Raw genomic sequence first — 18,204 nt, 5'->3', positions numbered from 1 at the left:
AATATTCTATGAAGAAATTAACTTTTCCCGGTATATTTGGAATTGAAAGGACCATTTTTTTCTCCAAAAATGCATCCTGAATTTCAGATTAACCATCGTTATGCTCTCGTTTTCTGTCTGCTTATATGAGAATACGACTTCATATTTGGATGTGTCGCTGATAGCTGTATAGTCAAATGTGTAAATAATATTAAATGTAGAAAGTTAACATCAAGTCAGCAATAAGGGCTTTAAGCAGTAATAGAACTTAAATTAATTGGGAAACATCAAAGCAAGGTTTTTTTTTTTTTTTTTTTTTTTTTTTTTTTTTTTTTTTTGTAATTGAGAAAAGGAATAACGTGTGGTTTATTTAAGAATGTGAACTTTTTTTTTTAAATCTATATATTTATACATTGAAAACATTATGTTAAATGAAGAAAAACCAGAAAATGGCCTGTCCCTGGCAGGCATGAACGTTTTCGTGATTTCCCGCCATGTGTAATGTGAATGCGAGTTGTTTTCCCGTCGAATGCCGTCCACGAAGGCATCTCTTCTCTGTGACAGAGGCTTTGCCGTAAAGAAATGAATGAATGAAGAAAGTTCTCTTCCTTCGGCATGCGTCAAGTTTTATTCACCCCATTTCCTCAGTAGTTTGGCTATCGAGCAAAAGATTGGAATTGTTTTCTTAACAAACATTTCTTAGAAAGCACCATTCTCGCTTGACTTCTCAGAACGTTTTTTTTAATAGAGTTGCATAATTCTTAAGTCAGGGGCACTATCCACAAATATAAAGGAGGGATATGGAATGCAGATATAAATCATGCGCTTTTAAAAATCAAAGAAATTGTTTTTATTTCCTTAATATCATATATTAGTCTGCAGTAAATGATTCATTTCCATGCTAGAATTATATTTTCCTTGTATCATCAAAACCTGGTATTTGATAATTTTTAAATAAGTTTGACGTAATTATATTACGTCGAACATGATTGAATGATTGAATTTAATTATGATTTTTATTATGAACATGATTGAATTTAATTAAAACAATCACGCATCGTTTCAAAGAAAAGCTATACTCAACAGTAGTAAATTAACTGGAAGAACTGCACCTAAGAGTAGCAGTTCTTTGTTTCAGCGCAAGACAGCAATTCCATGTTACGTGTTAAGAACTAAAGATAATCCATTAAACATTTTTCGATATTCGTTTGAACGCTGTGCCACTCAACTTCTAAAATGCTAATGGAAAGTGTGATTAAATTATATTCAAAGTACTTCCAGTAATTACTTAAGTGCGCTAAAAGTCATCTCTTAAGTGGTTAGTGACGTGCGAAAATAGTGTGATACAACATTGCTATAGCAACCAATGCGAATCCTGCCTCATTCAATTTTGATTATCCAAAATTATACGCATACATTTTTATTTTAGTCGCATTTAATGTACTTGTAATACAGCAGACTAAATAAGCTGACAAATTAATAGATTAACAGCACCATTAAGAAAATGTATTTTCACGTTATTGGAAGAAAACACGTTTATAACGGTATTCTGATCAATAAGATTTTCCAGACTTTCTTAAGTGAACTTCAGGAGAAGTCATTGAATTTAATTATATTATCAACTTTAAATACACAGTTTTAGAACCTCGCCTAATCTCTTTGAATCTTCAGATAACTCGAACGAAGTATTATACACAGGTTTTAAGCCAAATATCTTACGGAATTGTAGTTAGCTTTTTAATATATAATATTTTATTTTCTAATAGTTGTTCTTGCAGGGATTAATTAACCCTTAATATGAAGTGTCACTCTTTATTTGAGAAGTGAAGCGACATCGTGATTTTTTGATCTGACACAATAACGCGAATTCCTGTTTTAATGCCCGCTTTCGCCTAATAAATATACAACCTCCTTTTTCTATCACGGGATGTAATGCTTATACGTGTAAAGAGTATAATTGAAATCACTGAGTAATGGGTGACCCGTCTCGGTTCTTCTATTTCTTTATTTCGTATATTGTTTTATGAATCATGCTTTAATAAATATAGGAATATTCACAACTATTTGTTCCTGAAGAAAAAAACCGAGCTTCATTTTCTGTCACCGCATACCCTAAAATTTTATCTTATTTATGTGTATTAACTATCCTGATGTGTAAAAAAAGGAAGACTTCCAACCACCTGTAACTGCAGGTTGTTTCATTTTGCTCGTTGTGAGTAATCATTTCTCATTTAGTGATGCGGTCATTTCCATTCTATAAGCTTCGCCTACCTTGACCTTGGGCGAATCTTTCGAATTGAAAATTTTTTCGGCGTTGTTGCGTCTATCGTGATTCGTGACATATTTTCTTTTTGGTGCATCCCGCTTGGTGAATATGAGACTGTCAGATTAATCACGCGTGTGTTAAAAAAATAATAAATAAATAAATAGTGACTGTACCGATTCGTGTATATCGCCAACCGTCACGCATTTTTGCACGATGCGAGGATAACGAACGCTTTTTCATGAGGAACCAATTATTAGTTGCTTTTGATGAAGTACGCATTTTTTAGAAGTATACAGACGTAATTTTGTGGTGTAAATGTTGAATCTTATGACTTTCAATTTAATGTTTAAAATAATAATCTGCATGAGTGCCTAATGTATTATATAAATTGGAAAACGTATAGATGCTGCTTTCCGGGGTAAGGCAGTACCTCCTACATACCTGTATGCACTCCTGTATGTAGGAATTACTGGGTAAGGCGGGTTCGCTCCCCGCATATGTGTGTTGCTCTGAAAATGCGCAACCTTGATCACATGTTATTTATATGCTTAAGAAACAGATCTGCACATTTTCATGAATAAGCCGCTTGTCTGGTATATGTATGTTTTGAGTGAAATGCATGCATACATAAAATTCGACTAGACGACCAATTATGAATTATATACTTCTGTCAATAATTGCGTAGTTATTCATTTGCGGTAAGTTCCTTGTTTCGCAGCAATTAACAGCACACATTTAACTGCTTTAATTAATATGCCTGATTTATTAATTTGAATTTGACATACAAGTGCCTAAAATGCAAGTGTTTCTTGAAAAGGCGTCTACTGTTTGCGCTAAACTTCTAAAAGCATTGTAACTGGAGACATTCAGACGGGACTTTCAACAATTACCAACCTATTGTTCAGTATTAAATGACAGTAAGGCAGAGATAAATAAAAACACGTACCAGATTCTATATTTCTCACTATAATTGAATTTTGTTCTACAGAACTGTAAATTAATGCTAGTTGTGTGATTAAATAATCCCTTTAACATTAACGCTTGTTTTTAAAACTTTTAATAGCATTGTCATGGAAAATATAATTTCCATGCAGATATAATTGCCGAAATTTAATGTTACCTTAATGAAATTTAACGTTTAATGAATTTAATGTTCATTTATTCTAGTCACACTTTTGAAGGCTTCAGTGTATGAGCATATCTTTAGTTTCCTCTAGAAATAATTGCGTTAAAGCTTAATTATCTAACAGTCTGAAATTGTAATGCTTGACATTAAAGAGAAATTTATGCCGTCTGTTCTTATTTCTGTGTTGAATATATAAAAAATTTTGTTTCATATTTTTCAAACTTATATTAGTAGCGAATGATTTTTGTATTAAGAAAAATATTCGGTATGAGTTGTGAATAATGAATGTACTCTGTTTTGCCGAAATAACCGAAAAACACGTTTCTAAGCAACAAAAATTTAAATTCTTAATTAACATGTAAACGTATGAATGGAACATGCATAGTTTAGGATTAAAACAATCTTTTATCAAATTGCCCTTCCATTCCGATAATAGTAATAAATGCTATGATTTCAGTGTACAAAAGCTTGTATATTGAGTTCTCGGCGGGTAAACTGAGTATAACCTGTGCTGATGAAATTATTCTGCTTTATGAGCATAAAATGAATTTTCTGTGATAAGGTAGTTTGAGTCTAGTGTACTGTTTCATCATGTACTGATTTTTCATAGTGTCTATCTACAATAAGCAGCTTAATTTAGAGACGTGTGAATGTGTTTGGGACAAATCCTGAATTTTCTTGAATCCGAATCTTAAAAGGTTCCTGAATCTTTCTAATTTTTAAACTTACACACAAGCTGAAGAAGGAAAATGAGACTTGTACTGTGTGTAAATATTAAACATTTTTTCAAGCAAAATTTGGAATCTGTTTGACGAAAAAGAATTTAAATTATGTTTGTATTTATTATGAATATACAAATGAAATATAGTAAAGAAATACATAATTAAAAGTTGAATCCCGAGGTTCATCTTCTGAGTATAATTTCAGGAGTTTTTTTAGTAACAATTCATTTTTTACATTTTGCCAGAATCTTTTAAAATCAAGGTAAGTGTAAAGAGAACAAGATTGTTTCTTGAATTATCATAAATACTAAATTCTTTCCAGAAAATTTAGAATGATGTACTAAGGACAATAAGGTTAACCAACCATAAGGTGATGCTGGTGATCCAGGTCCACTGAAATTGTAATTTCAGTGTTTTGAATTAAAACGTTTAACGGGTGTTTAGATTTAAGATTTGAATGATGACAAATGCACGAAGATTCGACTTTTGGAATCTCTTTTAAGATTCGAGGAATTAGATGAATTACTCTTTGTGTGTTTCTGAGGACCATATGCAGGGTTTACATCTAGAATTGTCTGTTTTTGCAGCCGATCGACTTGACCAACCGCCGTTTTACTGCGAGAATGTACTACTAAAAATTATATACTTTGCCTTGCACTCAGTTTCCTGAAATTAGTTCATATTTCCAGTTTTTTCCTAGTATATGTAGTGTATTTACTTTTAACCATAATGGCTTCGAGCTGTTAATTTTCTGATGTTCTTAAGAAGTGATTGGGAAGGTTTGCTATTATCGTATAGGTGTAAAATTCTTTTCAGGATTTTTAAAGGTCTTAACTATACATTAAGAACTTTTTAAAGCCCTTAGCAAAACCTAATAGGAATTTCTAAGATCTTCGAGTCTAGCTTCCATTCAGAGAGTTAGATTAGATGCTTTACTTTCTCACTTAACTGGAAGTTCTAATAAAATTGAAACAGTTTTTGAGGCAGACGAGAAAAGTACTAGCCGTAACATATTAAAGAAATTCAACTCAAAATTCATTCATTGATAAAAGAAATTCAACGCTACAATTCAAAATTCATTTTATTGATAAAAGAAAATAGTTGAATAATAACTTTTTCCCGTATTTTAAAATACCAGAATTTGCCAAGCAAGGTCAGCCTGTTTTTTACGGAGAGCAGTTAGTTTTGAAAGTAATACTCGATACATTTTGTAGAGGAGGAAGCAGAAGATGGGGGGGGGGGGAAATTCCTTCAACCTCAAGGTTATATATTTATAGGCGTATAATTGTTTTTTACTTTTCGAAGAACGTTTGTCGGGAAAATCTTTTCACCGGGATCTTGCTTATATTTACGTTGCCATATGATAAAATAAGAATTCTTCGAAGATAATTCATTTTTCTCAAGTCTGGAATTCGGGGCGAAACTGCTGACGAAAAATGCTGTGTGTTGGCTTTTGCTGGATTGTATTTTGCCGATTGTAACTCGATATTCGAGGACATCGCATGAAGCTGCAGTTATTTTCCTCTGAAAACTTTAATGCTTTTTATGGCTTATTTCTTCCCCTCTCCTTTTTCTCAAAAGAGAAGGAAAAAAAAGCAAGTTCCTACTGTAGCGGTATTTAACCTGACAGAGGCACAAGCCATAAGCATCCAACTTTGCTAAAATATTATGGTCTTTGCTAAGCATGTCATGCAATGAATTACCATAATGAAAAACAGTGTGCTATAAAGCCGAGTTTACATTTTGTAGAGTCATTAGAATTTTTTGGGAAGCAGGAGAAATGAAAATGGAGCAATGCCCTCACCGGGACTCGAACCACGGCCCTCTCCAATACGTGCCTAGTGTGCTGGCCATTACATCACGAAGGCATGCTGAGAAGGGGGGAGAAATGCCTTACAATTTCATTTTTAAAACATGGTTTTACCGTTGTGTACAGTGAGTTTGCATATTTTAAAATTCTTTATAAATTTTTAATGTGTTCAAAAGAGCAATAACGAGTCTCTTTCTCTTTCTCTGTGTTTTTTTTTTTTTTTTTTAATTTTCGTTATATACGTTGTAGCTTTTAATAAATGATTGTTTATCATTGATTCATCGCAAAGATGCTTCTCTATTTTATTCTCAGAGAGCTGAACTGTCTAATAAGTAATTAAGTGTGGTTCCCCCCTCAAAAGAATTATGTTTATGTGCCGAAACCATTCTATGCATGCTGCATTGGTATATGAGCATAAAAACTTTATTGCATTACTACGAGCCTCGACACCTAATTATGCCCAAATGCACGCGTAAGGACAAGTAGGGTAAAACTATTATTCTAAACATTCAGCAATGTTGGGTTCCGTCCGCGTCCGAAAAAGCGCACTATTTTGAGGTAGTTCTGCGAAACTTGCAGACAGACGTGTGCTGGTAGTGAAGAATATCAGAATTGCAGTTGTCGCTTTTTGTTGATTTTATTTGGGGCGAAGGGGTTATTAAATTCCATGCCTGCTGTTGACTTCCTTATATATTTCAAAAGATGTTATTTTTCTCTAATTTGGACTTATTTCGTGTTGCTGTAATTCTAAGAAACAGAATCTTATCCCCCTTCCTTCAGAATTTCCTTGAAATAAGAGTACCGTTCAAGGACATTGATATATTATTTTCAGGTGTGTTAGCGACTAGCATATTCCTGTTCTAAACTGAAATCGAGAGCTGAACGGAGCTATTATGATCAGCGGTCGTTATGCACTATGTGTGTGCGCGTGTATATATAATTGGAGAGGTAACTGTTATATATGAGATGTTTATCTGCGTCGTAATTACTTGGAGAGGCTTTAATGCGTTAGATGGAATGAAGAACTTGCAGACAGACGTGTCCGAATTCATCATAGTTTTATTTCGTAATAAAGCAAACCTTGGTAAGCATAAGCATGTCACACACACCGTAATTATGGGTGCGCTATGCACCCCACAATTTTACATAATTATTTACATTTTTAAACGGTGGTCAGAACAGAGCTATAAGCAACACATGTTGGCAGAGTGAGAGAAGGCAGGAAAGTTAGTGCGCATTTTAGCAACGCGATATTTATAGAGGCTTTTTTTTTTTTTTTTTTTAATTTTATTTATAGAGGCTACCACCTCTCGAAAGGACTTTCGGCTCTACGCGTATTTAGAGTGTCCCCTTCCGCACAGACACTATACATTTACAAACATCCATGCCTTCTCCGGGTTTCGAACACGGGCCATACCGTCTGGAAGGTTGGTGTGAACTTAAAGCTCTTAGCTGATTTCCACACAGGCAATCGTAGCTTTTATAAATGAAATTTCTTTGAGGTACTTGAGATGAGTCGCTTTAGTTAGAATAAAAAGTTATGACAGATAATTTAACCATTTATAAAATGCATTTTCAAGTGCAAACTTCCTTTTCGTATGAATGCGTTTTTTTTTATCTTCTTTTTTCTTCTTCCTTTTTGCTTACTGTTCCCGCCCCCGTCATGAAGTTTTGCTGTTTTATTTCACGAGTGTTTTCTTTTCAAGTGCAAAATGTTGGTTCTTTACTTAACTACCAGAAGCTCGTTACGCTTAGAGTATATGTATTGTTCCAAGATCAAAGCTAGAGAAAGCTTTTTCCGGCGACAATAGAATTTCCTTCCGCACGGCTGCCACGTCAAAAGAAAGCCGGAAATTCAGAGATTCAACCGATTGGAAGAGTGACGTTTTTGTCTTATTTCTTTTTCTTCCTTGTGAAGAAAACTTTTGATGTAACGTTTGTTGCACATAGAGATTTTACCAAGAATTATTGCGTCTACAGTGATTGCTTTTTAATTGCTATCAGCTGAGCGTAATGTTGTAAAAATGCTGCTTGAGTAACTGGAAAAAGTTTATTACGCATCATTAAACTTTTAGTACTGGGTTCTTTTACTATTGAACTAAATTAGTAAATCAAATTCCAAGTGACTTCAGATGTTTTAAGAGACCGTTATCAGTATTTGGAAGCATTTTCAAGCGAATAACTGCAGTTTTTCTGCGTGTAACGTAAATACAAGTTATTTTTCTTTTACGAAATCTGAGCGTTCAGTTTTAAGACTACCATCTAGGGCAGATAACTCTTACATGCTTTTGTCCATTAGCGATCGAATGATTAAAACAGCAGAAAAATGAGGAGTCGTGTCTTCGGTGTAATTCTTGCATGGATCTTCAGGTTGTATGGGTATATTTGTCTTTTCCCTCTGTTTCAAGGTAAATATGAGAACCTCCAGCAGGAGACCCTCCAAGGAGGCACGCATTTTCTGGGCAGGCTGTTTTTGATAAGCTAGTGCTTTGTCATATTAATAAATTCGCAAAATAGTACTGCATAATATTTCGTTATGTGTGAAAATACATATTTCATTACAGAACATTTCTCAACTACTTGTCGTCCGTTTCCATTCATTTCAAGAGTATTATTTTATAGTCTTTTCCCAGTTGTTTTATAGTCATTGTAGATGTGTGTTAGCCGACTATATCAAAAATATGTGCGATTGAAATGTTTGCTGCAGTTTATTTTTCCTGTACTTTATTACCTCCAGTTTGCTTTCCCTGTACTTTACCGTGTAACCAAATGCTTAATCTTAAGCCTGTTCCAACTAGTCGACTTTCCATCAGAAAATTTGCATTTAATTTTCTGTTAATCAAAATCTCTTAACTCCAACCTGATTCGTCGTGTACTTAGATGTGAAAGTATAACTGCTGTTCAAAAGTTTAGCAGACAGTTACACGGCCTTCATACACGCTGGTGCAAGTCACTCGTAATTCCTGGTTTTCTCCATGCTTAATATGAATATAAGCCAGTTTCCCTGAAAAGTCATCCAAAAAGGCCTGCCTTCGCTTAGGCATTATAGCCCTAATACGCTTTGCCGTAATCTAAGCTATCTAGTCCAAGCGAATTTATTTATAATTCATGCGTTGATGTTAGCAGATGTATACTGAATGTTCTCTATATTGCTGCATCACGTCTGTTTTTGCTGCATTATTGGACATGTTTCTGTCGTTGTAATGCAGTTGATTTTCTTCATCCCCACGGATTAGATGATCGATTAATTGAAGCTATTTGCTTAAGAAAAGGAATGCTTTCATTGAGAACTTTCTGATGGAAGATGGATGACTCGTATTCGCCTTATACACCGGAAAAACTTAAAAGACACCATATAGCCTGCCAATTTGCCGGGATTTGTACTCGGATCTAGCTATCCGTGTTCTAGTGACTGGTTTTATTATCGGTGTTTTAGTTATCTCAGTGAGCGATAATTCATCTCGGTAATCTCGGTAGTCTCATCCACTTGGAACTGGTGGTTTCACCCCGCTTTCGGAAGCAGTCGTAGCTGTTGTCAGTATAGCTATTATTAAGTATTTATCTGTTCCTGTCAGTGAAAGTTTCTGTGGTACTTGTAAGAAGATACTTGTTGATACTTGTAAGAAGTATCAAACGTAAGGGTGCCTTTAGGGTTTCTGCATCGTGTCTACTGAATTCCAGTGTCACGTTTTTCGGACTTCCAGAAATGAACATTAGAAAGCAAGCGTTTATTTAAAAGAACTGTTTTTGAGAGCCGGGAGCTTTTTTGATTTTACTCACAAGGCAAAATTCAGTGCTTTCAATCGTTTGGCTGAGTTACTTTTGAAAATGCGATCTAATAAGTTATTTGTTACATATTTGTCTAAATGCCAGTTAATTTATTAATAATGAATTCCTTTTGGTTTTCATATGACATCACTGGATGTCGTAGAGCATCATGTAACTTTTGAAAAGCCGAAGAACTGATATGTATTCTGCGTGTTGATGGTCAGGTGACTGTTAAGCTGATACTTTAAAAGGCAAAATGTTGCCGGTTGTTCTTGATAAATATAACCATTGAGTAAATACTGGCATCTTTGATATTTATGGTAACTTTGCAAAGACATTTAAATTTTATTTGATCTAATGAAATTAAGAATGTGAAAAACGAATTTCTGTGGAGCAAGCAGAATGAGGAATTTTAAAATAGTATGTGCACATTGGGCTTTATTTAAATGTATCTCTTGCGTTGATGTCATATTCTCTGAACTCTGTCCATTCGGAAACTCCGGGGATTCCATGATAACCATGCAATTTTTTTTTTAATGTTATAGAGTATTTTGAATTGCGTGATTTGAAATTTAACATGGCGACGTACTGAAAAATGTTTCATTGGAGGTGAAAATGTATTTTTCTCTGCAGGACTTTTTTCAACTGCTTGCTGCCGGCTCCAATTCATCTCAAAAGTATCACTTTATATTGTTTTTCCATTTGTTTCATAACTTATGCCATAGTCCATCGGCCGCCTATGTCAGAAATACGCTTGACTGAAATGTTTGTTATAGTGTTTTTTTTTTTTTTTTTTTTTGATAATAGAAATGAAATTTTTGCTGTATGATTTGCTTAACAGCAGCATAGCAAACTGCTGTTAAGTATTGCTTCTCGTAAGGTTAGGTTTGGATATTTGAATATGGCAAAGCACACAAGGGCTATCTGTTTAAGGGAAGAAATGCCTTCGTGGAGCACTTAACCATGCAGCCTCTGGTGGGGCCTCATTCTTGTAAGAGCATTATAAATTAATTTCTTCTGCTGTGTGATGTGGGAACTGATGATTTAAAAATGTAATAGAACTGATATTTAGAAATCGTTTCCTGCTTTCTCTGTCATAGTCGAGCAAATTCAAAACGATGTTTTATGAGTGTATTCACAATTTCTTGTTGCTTAAATTCGGGTATCTGCTGCTGTATAAAACTTCGCTTTTATGGAAATGTACATGCCTTGCTGTGGCTGAATGCATAAGACCGCTGAACACTTAGTTCGACTCCGGTTCGAATCTCGATGTGCTGGCTGGCTCTGTATTTTTGCAATTATCTTCATGTGTAATATGAAGCCTTAGAAATCCCTGCGCGAAGGCATCCTTTCCTCTTGGCAGATAGTCGTCGTTGCTTTGCTGTATTTAATTAAATAAGTAAGCAAACACATTAGTGCATTTTTCGGTTTACGAAAGACATCCGAAATGGGTGTTCATTTTTACGATGAAAATCGGAAAAAACCTTCCCTCTCACATTTCAGCAAACCGTTCCACACAGCCAACACTAGCAAAAATCTGTCCTCGCGAAAGGATACGCTAATACTGTAAAGTTATATGGTTTATCGAAGAAGAAAACGTGGAAAAGGCGCATCGTGCTCGCCGGGATTCGAACTCTGGACCTCCCGACTACCAGCGGGAAGTGCTTTCAATTACACCACCAAGGCATACGATGTAGATGCAGTTGATATCAGTTTTCATGATATCAGTTTGATATCAGTTTTCGCAAATATAAATATATGTGATATCAGTTTTCGCAAATAGTAAAATTTTGGGGATTCTGAAGAAAAATAAAATCTGATTTAAAAATTAAATTGTTGAAAATTTGGAACCGAAGTAAGAATACATGTAAATAAATTGTTTAATTTCACACGTTTTTAAATGAGTTAAATATATTTTTTATGGACACAAAATTAAATTTCAGATTTAGGGATTATTTTTTAAGCAAAACACACACATACACACACACACACTCACACACACTCAGAGTTCATCAAGGAAGTAAAATTCTTTTCTTATACACGTGAAATTAAATTCAACAAATTGTATAACAATTGCAATTTTTTTGTTTTGTTTTGATTTGTTTAAGGTAAGAAAAGCTTTGAAAAACAGCCAAAAAGCACAGTGAATTATTTTTTTGTATTGTTTTAATATTTGTTAATCTAGTTTTAAGACTATATAAATTTTAAACCATTTACTTATAAAAAGAAATGAAAAATTCTATATAGTTTTCAGTAATGTTTAGAAAATGCTGTATTCGTCGGAATGCTCTATCAAATGTTGGCGTTTTTTCAGGGGGAGGGCAGGTTATTGCACAGTTGGTAACAGTGATGTATTCTTAACAGCTTCATGATTTTAAGGAAGATTTCTAAATAAAACGGAAATTTAATTGTTGAATGTGACTATCGGATAGAGGAGCGGACCTGAAGGGGGGGGAGAATGAGATATGTCATGCTGATTAAAAGGAATAATTTTCTCACATTTCCATGACAGGATTTTCTTTCCCCCACCCTTTTCTTTATTTTTATGTTTCTTGCACTACAGAGACATAAAATGAAATGCACACTGTCACTTAGAAAATTACATGATTTTAGTTAAATTCATTAAGCTGTAAAAAATACTTTTTTAGCTGGGATTCTTCGTTATACGTGATCAAAAAAATTGTTTTTTGTAAAAGTAGGGGACTTTTTTCCCATGTTTTGATTAGTGTTTGTTAATGAAAATTAATAACAATGCATTAAACATACTATTGCTTAAAGATTAAGGTGGGGAAATTAAATATGTAAACAATTAGCATTCTTATCCACTAAATTTACTGTTTTCTTTATAGTTATATTATTCCAGAAACCAGGAATGCCGTCTGCAAAAAAGTGCATGTAAATATTTTCATGTGACATTATTACTGAACGAAAGCAAATCACGAAAATGCTGCGTGCAAGCTGTTAATTGGTCTGTTTAGCGCCTAGACGTCATCTGCGTTGTGATTAGTCACGAGAGCAGAATTTATTTCTGTGTTCGCGGCGCGGTACGGTTTGCTGAAATGCATCCCGCCCTATGCAGTTATTGAAGAATTATATAACTTTGATCGTTTGGAGCAGCTTTGGAGCAGCTACGAAGAACTTAATGACAAAATTCTTTTTTTTTTTTTTTTTTTTTTTTTTATGTAGCAGTCAGATATACTGTCGTATTTTAAACTTTCCATGTGTTCCAAAGCAGATAATGAAACTCAATTTTTGAGTCGACTCAACTCGGCTGGCACACAAAAGTACCACACACATGGTACTAGACAGATACAAATGCAATGTTGTAGAGGGAGGCAGGACAGACTCCTAAGCGTCGAAAAATAGAAAAGTGAAATGTCACAGCGAACTGAGTATTATTGTTACTTTTCATTGTCACCATATTCGCACTTGAAATATAAATCGTAGTTATACCTTCTCTCACTTTTATCTTCGGCAAGGAATCCTTGCGGTGACGTCATAAGTGGATTATTTACTGTAAATGTATCTCAACAATGGAAGTTTTATTCCTTTGTCAAAGGCGCAATATAGTACGTGTTTAAAAATGAATTCAGCTATGTAAAACGTAATTACCATTGTTTTATCCAAAATATATATATGTAAGGAAAATTTGAAATAGCATTTTAAAAGTTACACTTGTAAAAGTAATAGAAATCTCAGCTCATACGTATATCCTGAAGGTAACAGTTTATTTCTGTGTGCTTCCTTTCTAAGATTTCTGTGCTTTGAAAGTAGAATTATCATAGATCAGGTTCAGGTGACTGCTTTACAATAAGAATAGTTTTGTGTAAGTCTTGCACATTATTTTATACTGTCAGGTAATGAGGGGATTGGAATGCAGAAATGTAGAACAATTAATTTTCTTTTAAAGGAGCACATGAAATGCCCCTCAGAAAGATTAAACGAGCTAGAATAAAATTTTATAGTTCATTTTATTTTATCCGCTCCCTCCCAGCCTCAAAGAGAGTTGAGCGGAAAGAATAGAAACCATATTTCTGTCAAGAAGCGAAGACTGTCTACTTATATTAATACGTTAAGAAGTGTTTGTATCTGAATTAACCGAGAACTGCGTCATCCTGTATCAAAACAATTCATCTCCTCACTGTGCTGTAATTGCATAAGCTGTTTTCGTCGATTGTCTCTTCATCTCATTTTCCCGTGCAATTTGTTTCCCCGACTTAGTCCGTCAATTTTTTATCTGTTTTCTGCTGTAAGGAATTCATTCGAGGATTATCACTTGAACAGGGACGATGTCATTGAAGCGGCCGTTTAGTGGTGTGATTCTCAGGATAAATCATTCTACAAGATTACTGTAAGTAAATTGCGGCACAAAATGTACGAGTGCATTGATATAAGAGATGATTATGTAGAGAAATCATAGTGAGAAACTATAGTTCTAACTCTCCCTTCGCTGAATACATTCGTGAATAAATGTGAATAAAACTCGCATTTCATATTGTTAAATAAGTATAAATAAATTTTATTTCAGTGAAAGTTTTAAATGTTCGAGAAATTATTTTAAACTTCAGCAGTGGTTTTTAGTTAAATCCAGCCAAGTAAAATAGGAGAATTTTATCCAAAGAATGTACTCCAGTTATCGGATTGTTTTGCTTCTAGATGGACTTTTTGTCTCCTGCGTCTCGCACCATTACTGTTTAGAACCCAATTAATGTACTATCATAATTGCTCTATGTCACTATTACCGTTTTTTCGTTGTGATGCTTGCGTTATCAGCTCTCAGATTTTAAAAGCTGCATACCGATTTAATATTCTTCTTCTCTATCTCTTTTAAGCTTATGAGTAAATTGTTTCTCTTCCCTACTGTTAGAAAATAAACCTTAGAAATTTATCATCTTATAGTTAGAGAGTTGAATATTTAGCCATTTTTGCCGTTATCAGAAAACCTCCATGTGTGCTCACAAGTACTGCACTGCAAATGTTTTCTGTTTGTTTTGAACTATATTAATCGTATCACATTCTTCATTTTAATGTTATCTTTTGGGTTTCATGTCCTGTTTGGTATAATTTAATAGATTTTTAGAAGCCAAGGAACGCTAAAAATATTCCTCATGTAAATTAGTCACTATTTTTCTTCGCCTTAACTCCATTTCTGCTTGTAAATATTTTCATATTCGTCAAATGGGGATAACGTTCCCATGAACATGAGAACAACATTATCGTAGTTTTAATACAATGCGTTTTAACGTGCTAAGTTAATTCGGACCCCTAATCTATATCTTTGAGTGTCAAGAGTCGAGAGAAATATCTCGTGCCTGATTTTATGATTTTATTTACTTTAACTGCTTTTAAGGACAGAATTCTAAGGAGAAAAAGCTTGAAAAATGATTCAATAAAATGCAATGAAATTTTAATATTTCTGAATATTTTAATTCATTTCGCTATATATGCTTTAACCCTTTGACTGCTAGCTGCTCTAAGTTGAAGCACTTCGCGTGAGAGGCGTCCGGCTGCAGAATAACTGACCAAATAAATGAGATTCCATTTTTTCTCGTTGCTAAACAACGAACGAGATGTGAGGTTTCTGCGAGCGTTGGACATATACGATAGAAATAATTTCCGAACATAAACAGCGAAAGCTTTCGCCGAACGCGCATTTGTGTCCATTGGTTATACCGCCGGATGCACATTATTTATCCATAGGCCACACCGATGGTTTTTGCTGGACGCACATATGCGCCCATAGCAGTCAAAGGTTTAATACCCGCCGAGATTCACTAATTGCTTATCGAATTAAATCTTCGCGGTGATTTTCTCTATTGAGCTGATGTGCAAAAAAAAAAAAAAAAAAAAAAAAAAAAAGGCCTTTCCACCTTCATTATAGGAAAATAATCAGGAAGTCATCGTGCATTTAGAGGGGTGAATTATATAACCGTCTGATGTGAAAAATGCCTAAAACAGTGAAGGAATTTGATTGTTTATTCTTCCTTGTATTAGCAAATTAATTCTTTAAAGTTTTTAATTCCCCTGCTTTCTAGGTTGAGTAATCGGAAAACTGGGTTTTCCAGTCAATAAGCGAAATAGTAGAATTTAGCGTAAATCTTAGTTTAAATATTTAAAGTTTTGTAGCTTCTACCCATTATAGAAGATATATTAAGCCGTCTTTCTTGTCTTTTCTTTCTTTCTTTGTTAATTTAGACTGTACTTTCATTATATAAAGAAAGACTGCTGGAGAATAGTCGGATCACCGTGTGCGAGGACTGCGCCGAGAAACATTAGCTAATCCGCATGAACACATATCCTGAGTGAGTGAGTGAATGAATGAATGAATGCATTAACGAGGATGAGGAGGGAATTTCTACGCGAAGGATACATTACATGCCGAAAGATGTAACGGTTATGTTCTTCGTGAGTTCAATGGCCCTGTTATTCAGTCATCTGGTACCCCGTTCTCACCCCTCCCCTCTATACACCATTATAGCCTAACTGAAAAGAAAATGTTTTGCTTATATAGCTGGCGTTTGAATGCGCTAACGTTGCTTTGCGGTTCGTTTTTTTTTTATATATATGCATGTTTTCTAAAACGAAAATAATGAAATGAGTCATTATTTTGGAGGATCATTTAGTTTATGTTCAATATTATGCTAAAAAACAGGTTAAACCAACCACAATTTCAGAAATGAAGGAAGGGAGGATTTTGATGTCAGTTTTTGTTTGGTTATACTGAGTGTATGAAGTAAAATATTTTTCATCTAAAGATAAGATTTTTATCTTTTTGGTCAGCGTTAATTTTTTTTTAATGTCTTTTTTTTTTTTTTTTTTTTTTTTTTAATGACGAGAATGAAAGGGAAGTATAGAGGAAGCACAGAGATAAAATTGTAATGCTGCGTGGTCATGGTATTATTAAATAAATCGCTAGTGCGAAATATGGAGAAAACTTCTTTTTCCTTCTCACCCCGCATCTATTTTTTTTCGTTAAAAGTTACCACAAATAAACGTGAAAGTCATGTATACACTTAGTTCATAATGCTACCAATTAAAGAGCGTAATAGCTGAAAACGTACCTTTCCTTAGGAAGGTAATCTTTGTTTAAGCCACCGTAATTATTTACCTCTGTCACAATTAGTCATATATGTGTATAGAGTTGGATGTTCAGTTTAATTTTCATTTATCAGTAATGTGATGGAAATTTATATTTTGCAGAAATATTTTTTTTAAATGTGAGTTGTTCTTGTTATATTGTAATTTATGATTTTAAACTTATCAGAAAGTTATAAATGATAATAAAAATAGCTTTTCATGGTGAAAACGTTGATTAATGATGTATTAAGTTGCGATCATGTTTTTCATTTATTGAATTTCATTGTGTTTTAAAAGATTACTATAATAATGCTTTCCAAATCATTCAGTCGTTGGATGTTTTCACTCACTTTATTGATATAGTATGTCAGCTTTGTTGCATAATAAGCGTTTCTTATCATTTTTTCAGCTTCTTTAAGTTAAAACCATGGTTCTCAATCTTTTTACCTTTGTTTCTATTGGCAGCTATTGCCATAAAATATACCTTTTAGCTTAGAAAATTGCTTGCAGTTTTATTAATTATTAATGACAACTATTTTAGATATATACGATTTAAGTGTACACTGCGTGGAGGGGGGGGAAGGATCTCCCGTTCTACTGGGCCAATTGACAAAATTCAAATTGCGTTTTTCCTGTCTCGAAACAGCGCCTTAGAATATATTTTAGATTTATATACAGCATTGTTCTAACATACGTATTTTGATACAAAATCGGACGTTTTTCTGAAATAACATACCAATTTTTTTTACAATATTTCGATTCTACGACTCAAATTATGCCTAGATACTAAATTTTGTAAAATTTAATGCGAAATTTATAGAGAAATTCAAAAATTTATCTTGGCGGAATTTTTTCAGTTTGAGCCAAGAATAATTCACTTGGCAAACTTCTTAATATATGCCAACCGATTTTCCTTTCCCTTACATTATGCCGGACCGAAGAAAAAGTCACTTCGTTCCTACCTTTTAACATTGTGCATGAGCGGGGGAAAAAGTTGCATCGTTCCTATATTCAAATAATTATAGCAAAATGTCTAAACCACATTTGATGTTTTATCGCTTTCAACAAATATGCCAAATTTCAAACCGCGCCAATATATAAATTCACGTATATCTTCGGAAATTTTGAATAAAAAACTACAGTAAGATGATGGTAAAAAGTTTGTAAATTATAATTCAAATTTTTTTTGAAAAATTTAAAAAAATTATTTAAAAATACAAATTTAAAAAATAAATCATAAAAATTTGGTGAATTTTATTTGGAATGAACCTGAATTTCGAAATGTGAAAGGAAGAATCAAATAAGTTTAATGAAAAAAGAGAAATTAATAAATATATACCAAACTCAATTAACATTGATGAGCTAAAATTTTGAGGGCTAATTTTTTAAAAACTACTCGTGCGATCGTAATTTGAGCCGTAGAACGTAAATATGGAAAATAAAATGGTTTGTATTT

The 18,204-nt window shown here is 33.7% G+C and overlaps 1 protein-coding gene across 3 annotated transcripts in view; it reads left to right on the top strand.

Annotated features, from left to right (window-relative positions):
- The window catches only part of Gprk2 (G protein-coupled receptor kinase 2), a 170,365-nt gene that overhangs the window by 64,776 nt on the left and 87,385 nt on the right, over positions 1 to 18,204 (top strand). The gene's annotated exons all lie outside the window — the stretch shown is intronic.

Source organism: Stegodyphus dumicola, chromosome X1, assembly GCF_044657685.1.
Source record: "Stegodyphus dumicola isolate Sdum_Otavi_A_Nest chromosome X1, ASM4465768v1".
Classification (NCBI taxonomy): domain Eukaryota; kingdom Metazoa; phylum Arthropoda; class Arachnida; order Araneae; family Eresidae; genus Stegodyphus; species Stegodyphus dumicola.
This window is presented reverse-complemented; position numbering and strand designations above follow the sequence as displayed.